Here is an 11,501-nt window from a genome sequence, read left to right on the forward strand (position 1 = left end):
AGGTGATCTGGGACCCTCCTCAGTCTCTGGGGCCTACTGGGGTTGAACTGAAGGGGTTGAGCTTGCTGCTGAACAGGGGGTGAGTTTGGTGATGTAGTATTCTGACTCCTGTGGGAATGGGACGAGGGTCCAGAGCGAGGATGGGGGCGTGCATCCCCTCTGTATGGGGCCAGCCTGTCCCTGTGGAGGGCCACTCGTCTATTCCTAGGTATCAACTGAACCCTATACACCACCTCCCCCAACTTTTCTAGAACTTCACACGGCCCCACCCAATGACAGTCCAGTTTAGGGCACCGACCCTTCCGCCTTTTTGGACTGTACACCCACACCAGGTCCCCAGACCTAAAGTCCTTTCCTCTGGCCCTAATGTCGTAGTTCCTTTTCTGTCTAATACCCGCTTTCTGAAGCTGGTCGCGAGCAAACGCATGAGCTGACTCCATTCGGTCCTGGAGCCTCCTTGCATACTCTGGTCCTGGAGGAACTGCTGGTGTGTCTGGGGGTGTGCCGAAGACAATTTCTGCTGGTGTCCGCAGCTCTCGCCCCAGCATGAGGAGAGCAGGTGTGCATGACGTGGAATCCTGCACAGCAGATCTGTAGGCCATTAGGACAAGAGGTAGGTGCATGTCCCAATCCCGCTGGTGTTCTGCTGTAAGTATGGCGAGCTGTTTTGCAAGCGTCCTATTAAAGCGTTCGACTAGGCCATCACTCTGAGGATGCAGCGGGCTGGTCCTAGTCTTTTGCATATCCAAACGCTCACACAAGGCAGAGAAAACGCCAGATTCAAAGTTTCGTCCTTGGTCACTGTGGATGACCTCCGCTGCACCAAACCTGGAAAACATGCCCTCTAGCAGGGCGTCTGCAACAGTCCCTGCCTCCTGATTTGGTATGGCGTAGGCCTCTGGCCATTTTGTAAAATAGTCCACAGCAACTAGGACATAACGGTTCCCTTTTTCTGAACGGGGAAATGGACCCATTATGTCTACTGCAACTCTCTCCATTGGGGCCCCTACTGCCAGCTGTTGGAGCTGGGCACGTGACTGTTCTGGTGGGCCCTTGTGAGCGGTGCAAAGATCACACCGACGGCAAAAGTCCTCAACATCCCTCCTGAGCCAGCCCCAGTAGAAACTCTGCCGGAGGCGACGGAGCGTTTTTGAGACTCCGAAGTGTCCTGTTCCAGCCGACCCATGACAGACCTTCAGCACAGAATCTCTAAGTGTCCTGGGGACCACTGCCTGCCACCTCTCCTCCCCTGTGGCTGGCTCTTTCCAAGCCCTCTGGAGCACCCCATCCTTCACCCGGAGAGCCGAAAACTTTACGAACAGTCCTTTAGCAGCAGGGGAACACCCAGCAATCTCACTCCACTGTGGTTTTTGGCCTGACTCCACCCTCTGCAGCACTGGTTGCAAGTCTGGATCTTGCTCTTGTTGGGCTCTCCACTCTGAGGAATCAACTACCCGTGTCACTCTGCAGAGCAGCATATCTCCATCTCGTGTGAGGTTCTGCTCCTCTTCAGAGCGGAGCTCGTTCTCCCGGGTCTCTCTCTTTTCACAGTAGTGGCAGCCATCAGGGGCGCAGGGACGCCTAGACATGGCGTCTGCATTGGTGTGACGAGTTCCAGCTCTGTACTCCACCTGGAAGACATGCGGTGCCAGTTCTTCCAGCCAGCGTGCAATCTGCCCCTCCGGCTCCTTGAAGGACATTAACCACTGGAGAGCTGCGTGATCAGTCCGGACAGTGAACGGTAGGCCGCAGAGATAGTACCTGAAGTGGCTTATTGCTCTTACAATAGCGAGGAGCTCTCTGCGTGTGACACAATAGCGCCGTTCAGCTTTATTGAAAGTCTTACTGAAATAAGCCACCACTTTCTCTCCCTCCTGACCCACCTGGCTCAGCACTGCTCCCATCCCCACATTGCTGGCATCTGTATCTAGCACAAAGGGCAAATTGGGGTCTGGGGGGGTGAGAATGGGAGCCCCTGTCAAGGCCCTCTTCAAACAGCTGAAAGCCTGTTCACACTCTGGTGTCCAGACAAAATCACTGCCCTTACGCTGCAGGCGGAACAGGGGCGCAGCTATGCAAGAAAAGCCACGCACAAACCGTCGGTAATAGGATGCCAGGCCAATGAAGCTTTTTAGCTCCCTCAGATTGGAGGGGGTTGGCCAATCCTTCACAACCTGCACCTTCTCCTCCATAGTGCTTATGCCCTCTCCTCCAATCCTGTGGCCCAGAAACTCCAGTTCCCTCCGCATAAAGCAGCACTTGTCTGGGTGGAGCTTCAGACCTGCTGCTGCTATCTTTTGTAGGGTCCGCCGCAGGGACTCCAAGGCGGTCATGAAGGAGCTCCCGTGGACAAGAATGTCATCTAGGTATACTAGGCACTCTTGCCGTGGCATTTCTGCCAGGACCTTTTCCATCAGCCGTTCAAAAGTGGCTGGGGCATTGCACAAGCCGAAGCTGAGCACGCGAAATTGCCATAGCCCTCTCCCAGTGCAGAAAGCTGTCTTTGGTTTAGCGTCAGGGCTTAGGGGCACCTGCCAGTACCCGCTCCGTAGATCCAAAGAGGAGAACCAGGACGAGCCAGACACCAAGTCCAGTGACTCATCAATGCGGGGCAGCGGGTACGAATCCTTTTTAGTGACGCTATTCAAAGGTCTGTAGTCTACACAAAACCTCATTTTTGGGCTCTTTTTCTTGTTGACCATCACAACCCCAGAGGCCCAGGGACTGTCAGAGGGTTCAATGATCCCAGTCCTTAGCATCTCGTCGATCGCGTCGTCAGCAGCTGCCTGATGGGCGAGGGGAAGACGACGAGGGCGCGTTTTGATGGGCCTTGCGTCTCCCGTGTCAATTTCATGCTGCAACAGGTGTGTCAGGCCCACTTCCCCCTCCGTTAATGCAAAAATGTCTTTGAACTCCCACAGTACTTCCCACAGCTCCTTTTGCTGCTGGGGTTCCAAGTAATCACAATTCCGCTCCCATATCTCCCTTACTGCTGCCAGCCTATCTACCACCCCCTCCCCCTCAGATTGTAGGTCAAGGGCTGGGGGATGCACACTAGCTGGAGACTGGAGTGTGGGAGGCAGGGAGGTTGGGGATGAAGTGGGGGCTAAAGGGAGATCTGAAACATCTGCTGTTCTCGTGGTGGTTGGGTGAAGGCATGGGGCCTGTGTGGGGCATACCATTTCGACAGTGGGACCCCCCGGAAAAGTCAGTGTGTTCTCTCCCAGGTCCAAAACACAGCGGGTAGCCCGAAGAAAATCTAGTCCTAATATGCATGGGTCTTGTACTGCTGCAACCCACACCTCAAAGTTCACTGACATTACCCCCACCCGAACAGTGACCACCCCTTTTCCAAGCATCGGGGCTAGCTCACCAGTCACTGTCCGAAGTTTAACTACAGTAGGCTCTAACTGTGTTTCAACTGGGACCAGATCAGGTCGCATCAAAGAAGCAGTAGAGCCCGTGTCGACCAGCGCCACACATGGGGTGTCTGCCAGGGTGATGGGGACATGGCAGAAATTTCCCGTGTGCGTCCAGCCCACGACCCGTGCAGACTCCGCGATGTCATCTCCCTCAGGGTGTAGTTGAGATCCCCGATGCCTCTGTTGGGCTCCATCCAGCAGAGGCAGGTGGGACACAGAGGCAGGGGTCTGCGTCGTCCCGTTTATACAGACCCCGTGTCGTTTCCCTGCCCACCAACTTGCCTAGGGCACTGCACACTGATGTGACCGGCCTGACCACACACCCAGCACACGGGAGGGCCCCGGCGTGGGCGCGGACGAGTCCCGCCGCGTGGTGACTGCAGCGACACTGCACGGATCAGTTCCGTTGACTCAGCAGCCCACGCCGGTTTCTCTTGGCCTGAGCTCTCTTGGACCACAGTCCTCACAATGGGGCCAGCGCCAGCGTGGCAACTGTCTGCAGCTGCTCCCACCGCCTCTCTCTCTAGGGCCAGCTCCGGTGCCTCCTGCAACGTGCGAGGATGGGCAAGTTGTGTCTGTATACGTAACTCTCTAGGAGTTATGGCACGGATGAACTGATCTCTGGCCAGCTCGCTTTGCACGTCAGCAGCCATGTGCGAATATGCCCTCCTAGTTAGGGTTTCAATGTCGTTGGCCAGTGCACGTAGAGGCTCTCCACTCAGCCTCTGCCTGCTTGCCAGCCCTGAGCGCAGAACACCAGGCTGGTTACACTGTCGGAAACGCCGTTCCAGAGCCCCCACTAAAGCCCCATAGTCATCCCTTTCAGCTGGGCTTAACAATAGCAAGCATGTTAGGGCTTCATCAGTAAGGCACAGAGCCAGCTGAAGTGCTTTCATGTCTTCTGACCAGCCCGCAGCCCTTGCTAGCAGTTCAAATTGGGCATGGAAAGCCTCCCAGTCCGCTCTACCAGAGTATTTTGGCGTTTTCACTTGGAGCTGGTTACCATGGTTGCCATCTACGTTTACCTTAGGTCGTGCGTCGCTGCGAGGTTTCACGCATGCGCGGTCCTCCTCCTTCACCGAGCAGAACCCAGCATCGGCAGCTAGCCTCCTGGCTGTCTGTCTCACACGAGCGGCATGCTCCGAAGCACGCGCAGAGCTCATCCCAAGCCAGGAAGCACTAGCGTACTCGCCGTCCATCGCCTCCTCTTTAACACGCAGCGCGCTATTCTCGCTCCGCTGTGCGGTCATCTCGCTGGCCGATAATGCTAGCAAGCCTGGTCCGAGCTTCACGCGGCTACAGCGAATGGAGACTGTACTCCGGTCGTTTACTTCTGACACCAATGTAGCGTCTCACTAGACGCATGGAAGGACGGATGGAAAGGCGTTGCAGTCAACAATTTATTAAGCAACTTAAACAGATTATTATTGTCAACAGGCTGTCGAGCTAATAAAGCTATCGGGATTCCCCTAACTTCTGAACTCACTCTCAAAAAAACGTACAGCCACACTCTCTTTTCCCTTTTCTCCACCCCCCACACACAGCCGTGCTACCTAGCCCAGCCCCCCTATGCTTTTCCCCAATCACATGCTTGTTTCATGCACTAAACACAACGGAACATTCTCGACTGTTAATGAAACATGAACATTAATGCAGATTCGCTACAATATGTATATTTAATTTACTGCATCAGAACTATCATTAGATAAGATAAAACCTTAAGCCGGATTGATAGTGGTCTACTTCATTATTGGGTGAACCATGCAAATATGAACCCAGATGAATAAGTCTTCACTGTGTTCAACATCATCTACAATGTCGTTCAGACAGGTGTGATCAAAGACTTTATCAAGTGCTTTTTATCTCTTGCAAAGTATTCAAACGTTGTTTTGCCGCCATCGTTGCATTAATAAGCCATAAAGTGAGTGGAACTGCTATACATACACCAATGATAATTCCCACACCTGCCCCCAGTACTCCAAATGCAGACCCAGTCACCGAGCCAATCAGGGCACCAATGACTGCAGCCAACATTATTACTGCTGCTGGTTTGTTCTCAAGCAAGTGATTTACAAGTGTTGGCATCTCCTGTTGATGTGTGCTCTTGGGAGCCTCAGGACTCCTTGTCTTGTCATCTTCATTCACTGTAAACAAAAATATCAAAATAAGAAGATTTTAACCATGAAAACCACTGAATTGTTGCCCAGTAAAAAAGAACCAAACATTTTATGTTACATGGACTTGTATCCATTTGTACTTACTGATAGGACGAGTCCCCTCAATACTTCCACGTCTTTTCCTAAGCTCTGTCTCCTCCACTGTCTGATTTTCACATGAACTGATTCTTTTTCTAAACTCTAGTTTCAGCTGTTCCTCTCTCTGCTCATACAATCTTTTAAGCTCTGAGACATCAGGTGGAATTTGACTCTGGAACAAGTCATAATAAATCTGTGGCAAGAAAATATCACCGCAGTTTTCATGCACCATTTTCTCCATTTCCTGGAGGAGGCCCTGGCACTGGGATTCATGGTCTCCACTCCTTAAGACATAATGCCTGCTGCCACATTTCTCCAGTAGTTTATTTGCTTTCTGTATGTGTTCTGTGATTGTGGCTTCCTCCATTTCCCCATCACAATTAAACAGCACCATACTGTGTCTCCAGACCCTCCAGGAGAGCAGCTCCATGCACCGACTTGAGTTCTTTCACAGAAGGAATATCAGTGTGGTTTTCTATGGGTAACACCAGAATGACAACATGGGGTCCTGGAGAACACAGGGTGACACTTCTGATGATTTCGTTTTTAATGCTCTCTGATGTGCGTTCTATGGAGCCCGGAGCCCATCCTGGCGTGTCCACCACACTGATCCTCCTTCCTGCAGCCTCTCCCTCATGTAAAATGCACATTCCACTCTCCCCCTTAGACTCCTTGGCTCCCAGGAGGACTCTGGCCACTTTGTTCTTCCCAGCTCCAACTTTCCCCAGGAGCACCATCCTGTATTCTGGTAGAAGAGGGGGGTCTTCTTCAGATAAACAAAAACAACATGGTCTGTGAATACTGCACAATCAGCACAGCACACTGAGTAATGATATATTTTGTCATCATTCTGTGACAGTAAGAAAAATAGTTTGAAAATACATCCAACCTGGAGCTGTGGGTGACAATTTGCTTGCCATGGCCGTGTTGTTAAAACAGTTGAGGATTATGTGACCACCAGATGATTTTCACCTCAGTTTTGAAATCTTATTAAGAAACTGGAAAAAGTGAAAGCATGTCTGAACATGGAAGCATAACAAAGCAGATGGTACAACCGTGGTACTTTAACCTGCAACCGATCTAGATGTATTACATGTAAATTTATTAACACAAACACTAACTGGCATATAAGGATTAGTTATCATCATCCATTCATCCTCACACACCACAGCAGGAGTTGTCTACTGTATTAATTGCAAGAGATGTAATCAACTTTATACTGAAGAAACCAAGAACATACTTGCTGATCGGTTTGTTAAACACATTTAGACCATCAGGATTAGGCACATGTTATTTCAAGTGGCAAGCCATTTTAATATTAATGTACACTTTAATACTGATCTACGTTCTTGGAACTTTAGAACCCGATGGAATGAATATTATAATTTAAAGTTAAACTTTTTCATATACAAACTGGTTCTTCCTCCTAGAACTTGAACTATTAACACAAATCAAAACAAGTACTTTTATGAAACTGCAAACTAACAGATATTAGTTATCTTTTAATTTTTCATGAATAGATAATACTAAATTACAAAAAAAAAAAAATTAAAGAATCGAAAACTTACATGATTACGACGATATATTCACCATTATAATATTTTCCAGTAGAAACTCTTAATGGCGAACATGGCGTTTGAAATTTCCACATACCTGTTCGACAGGTTTCAGGTGCTTTCGACATGATGAAACAACAGCTGTAGATTGCACGGCATTCCTCATGGTCCTAGAGTCAGTCTCTGTTGCACAGCATTCTTCTGTATGATGTTCATTTATGAAAGTTTTCATAAACTTTTAAGTTTTATTTTTGCTTATTACCTAGGCCTGTAGAACTAAGTTAAATGTGATAAGAAGCCGTATAAATTGTGCATACATATTTTATTTGTATATGTGACGGTAGGCCGGTCCCAGGGCTCAGGTGACACGCCCACTTCCAGACGCTCCTGCACTCGCACCCCGTTCACTCACCTGTTTACTGACACTCGCCTTCAGTAGCGCACTCACCTGTTGCCACTTACCTCGCTCTTTAAATAGCAGCAGGTCCAATTGTTTGGTGCTGCGCATTCCTCGCGTCCGTCTTGAGAGAGACAGCGTCTCGTTGATTTAAACGTTGTACCTGTTCTCTACGTTTCGCCGGGTGGTGACTGTTTTACTCTTAACGCGCCTATTTTGGATTAGCGCCTTAGCTTCTTTTGTTTGTTACGTGTGCTGTGTACGCTAATTTGTGTTGTTATGGATTACATAAGATTACACAGCCCCGATTGGGCCCCCTGCTGCTTCTGCCCCTTCACAATATATTTATTTTATGAATATTTATTACTACTGACACTATGAGGTCGGTAATAAAATTATTAGATAGACCAACTTTTTCCCAGAAAATCTTCTGAACTTATGTCACAATTAGTACACTTCCTCAAGAATATTTGTATTGCAAGCGATTATTTCATACTTGTCATTATTGACTCCACTGTATTGGCAGTATGCAACACTGCATGACCATTCAATAACAGGAAGGTTATAGTGAGAGAAAAGATGCTTCTTTCAGATCCCACCCCTTTGTCTCTATGGAGATTATTCATCGTCTGCTGTCTGTCAACCCCTGCTGTGGCAACCATCAGAATCCCAGGAAAACATGGGACAAGAAATATGGAAAATCCCATTTTGGGTGTGCTATTAAAAAAGACAAACAACAAATAGTTCAATTTAAGTGAAAGTGAATGAAAGCTTAAATTGAAACTTTCAAATGGGTCAGCTCTCACACCCTGTGGTTCATTTCCCACTAAGTCACATGAAGCCCAACATCTTCAAACAGAAACAGCACTGAAGGGAGCTCACCATCCTCTCCACCCAGTCAGTGCTGAAGGGAGCCCACCATCCCCTCCACCCAGTCAGTGCTGAGGGGAGGTCACCATCCTCTCCACCCAGTCAGTGCTGAAGGGAGCCCACCATCCTCTCCACCCAGTCAGTGCTGAAGGGAGCCCACCATCCTCTCCACCCAGTCAGTGCTGAAGGGAGCCCACCATCCCCTCCACCCAGTCAGTGCTGAAGGGAGCCCACCATCCCCTCCACCCAGTCAGTGCTGAAGGGAGCTCACCATCCTCTCCACCCAGTCAGTGCTGAAGGGAGCTCACCATCCTCTCCACCCAGTCAGTGCTGAAGGGAGCCCACCATCCTCTCCACCCAGTCAGTGCACAAACCGTTGTTATGCCTAATTGCTTGTTTGCTATACCTTCATTTCTGGGTTTCCTTAAATATCAGACTCTAAGCATCCATTTTTATTCATCAGTACTTTATTTTACTGTTATGTCTCGACACCTAGACATGGTCATTATGTTTTTTCCCCATCTGAAAAACATGTTTTTCATCAAAAATGTTTTTTCAGGAAACAAAATACTTTTTGCACTCTATTGGCAACATTGCACTGTTTCAAACTGATTTGTGAGATGGCTATTGTAGTGGACTGAGATACAGGATGATCCTTGGTGATTTAACGGAGCTTATTCAGAACAGTAATCCTGGCAGAAGGTTCTTCGCCTTTGAGCTTATCTCATAAATTTCAGCAGTATCTGTTTTTCTAACCAATTAAATGAGCCTATGATCAGAGATCGTGTACAGGTCACTCATCCCAGCAAGTCTTCAGAGCGTCAGAGTTCTGCATATCACTGGGATCTTTATTGTCTTTTCTAACTGTTAAACAAAGGAAAGGAAAACAAATATTAGGCCACAGCATGTAATATGCAGCATTCACCTTTAACAGTTTAAGTTAACACACTGAGCAACCTCAGTGTTATAAGCTGTTAATTAATGCACACACAACTTCTTGGTTCATTACAAAGTTATCTAAACCCTGGGTTTTAACTAACTGATTCAACAGATTTCTCACTGAACATTTATGTTGTGAAATTTTACTCACAATTATGGCGGATGTATTTGAAACTCTCGAGTCTGTGTCTCAGCTCGTCTGGTCCTGCTAGACTGTCCTCTAGAGGGCACTGTAGCGCGTCTCCATGTACACTGGAATTCGACATGATCTCGAGATGGTCCTCTTCCTGTTCACGTCCTCCTTTCTAGTCTGAGTTTTCCTGAAACGGTACAGTTCAGAAAGATAGTCCAGACAGTGCTCTGTAACAGTAATAAGCAGCACACTAATGCTACGAACAATGGCAAACTGCAGAAGAACCGCAGTATATGAGGTTCAGTTGGCAGTAGGCATGCCCAGCCATGTTTCTTTGTTAATAATATTTTCCTTAGTAAACGAACAGATTTTATTTTCCAGTGTGATTCTATTCTTGCTAATACATGCATATACATCATGCATTGTAACACCAAGGCTACAAATAATTTAAAAGAACCAAAAAACGTAAGAAAATAATTATCTGAAAATTAGCCTAACGCATCACCAGGACATTCCAACTCCATGCAACAATTCAACCGGTTTTTTGCATGGGGCTGAGCTATGTACAACTAAATACATTCGAAGCAACAGACACTTTTTATGAAATGCATGTGGAATTCCATCCAGAATATATGTCAAGAATAAATAAATTATGGATAAATGAATTACTCACTTTTCTCTGAAGTTCTCTGGCTTGGTGGAGTCAGTATGTTTCCTATTTGGCAAGCATGATAACTAACGTCTCATATTACTTTTCCTCCCAAGTTCCAAAACGTCCCACTCGCACACAATCCCCTCCACCCCAAAGCGAACGCGCACACTGCGTTGGGCGGCTCAGGAGAGTAGATCACGTAGATCACGTTTAATCCTCAATATCTTTGCACTCAGAAGACGTGGATAACTTTAGGGGCAGTTTTAACACATTTGTTAAAATGCCACATCTGCTAGCTCATATCAAGCCCTGAATATAGTTGGTTTTCAAAATACGATTAAAGAAGTTGTAGCAGTCTAGAACAGAGCCTGCTGCCAAATTTGATGATACAGCTACTAACACATTATTCTTGTTTCTCATGTTAGCCCTTTACAGTATAAATCGTGAATGTCATCACCATGTAAAATCAGTGACGGACACAATTCAAAGGCTGAGAATACATTCTGTATAAACACGAACAGGCCCGTTGACAGTCTTGCTGGGGCCCGGGACAAGAAAGTTTCATGTACACCCCCCCCCCCCCCCCGGCTTACGTCATTTGAATTTTCTCTGTAGCAGACAATCCTTGTGTTAGGTCATATAGTATATAATATAGCCACACATCAAGGCTGTTTCTGACAGCTGACTGGTTTATACTTGACGCGGCGCGAGGGCCCGTGCGGCGAAAATGTCGTAATCGCAGTGGCACCGCCCGTGCGCGAGGGCCTCACGCGCTGTCGATTCGCGAGATCGTGCACCTCTCGAATTTTGTAACTTCGCGCGCGCCGCGCTTCAGCGCAATGAACAAAGTCATGTTTGCAGGGTTCATACACCTTTATAAGGTGGAATTAAAGCACTTGTACGTCACTTTAAAGGTCCATTTCAATTATTTCCCAGCATGATAAACCTAAATAAGTTAAATATTTATACATATACTCGAAATGATTCGAAATAATTCGCTTTTTATCACATTATTTAATGGTTGTTCATTTTCAAAACGCCCAATCTTAACGTCTTCACGTTCTCTCATGTTTCTTCCTGGAATTACAAGAGGCTCGTATTTGTTAACACAAGAGAACTGTTTAGTTAGACAGATATTTGGTGTGAAACGAAGCAGTTACAATTTCAAGCATTTTCAAGTACTTTAGCCTAAATTCCAGCACTTTCCAAACCTGGAACACAATGCAACATTAAAATTCGTCAAGTAAATGTTTTTCCTTTCTTTTCTGCGCTCCAGA

At 47.4% G+C, this 11,501-nt stretch overlaps 1 long non-coding RNA gene and 1 pseudogene across 2 annotated transcripts; both read right to left on the reverse strand.

Annotated features, from left to right (window-relative positions):
- Positions 1 to 5,269: 5,269 nt before the first annotated feature.
- On the reverse strand, positions 5,270 to 7,359 carry LOC143522100 (GTPase IMAP family member 9-like; annotated as a pseudogene). The gene is made up of 4 exons (XR_013132916.1): positions 7,246 to 7,359; positions 6,567 to 6,675; positions 5,684 to 6,443; positions 5,270 to 5,566 (listed from the first exon to the last, which is right to left on the reverse strand). The product of XR_013132916.1 is annotated as a GTPase IMAP family member 9-like (transcript).
- A 1,590-nt stretch (positions 7,360 to 8,949) lies between these two features.
- LOC143521093 (uncharacterized) lies at positions 8,950 to 10,713 on the reverse strand. Its single transcript, XR_013132642.1, has 3 exons — positions 10,246 to 10,713; positions 9,591 to 9,759; positions 8,950 to 9,364 (listed from the first exon to the last, which is right to left on the reverse strand). It is a non-coding gene; the product is annotated as an uncharacterized LOC143521093 (long non-coding RNA).
- Between the last annotated feature and the right edge of the window lie 788 nt (positions 10,714 to 11,501).

Source organism: Brachyhypopomus gauderio, chromosome 8 (assembly GCF_052324685.1).
Source record: "Brachyhypopomus gauderio isolate BG-103 chromosome 8, BGAUD_0.2, whole genome shotgun sequence".
Taxonomy (NCBI): Eukaryota; Metazoa; Chordata; class Actinopteri; order Gymnotiformes; family Hypopomidae; genus Brachyhypopomus; species Brachyhypopomus gauderio.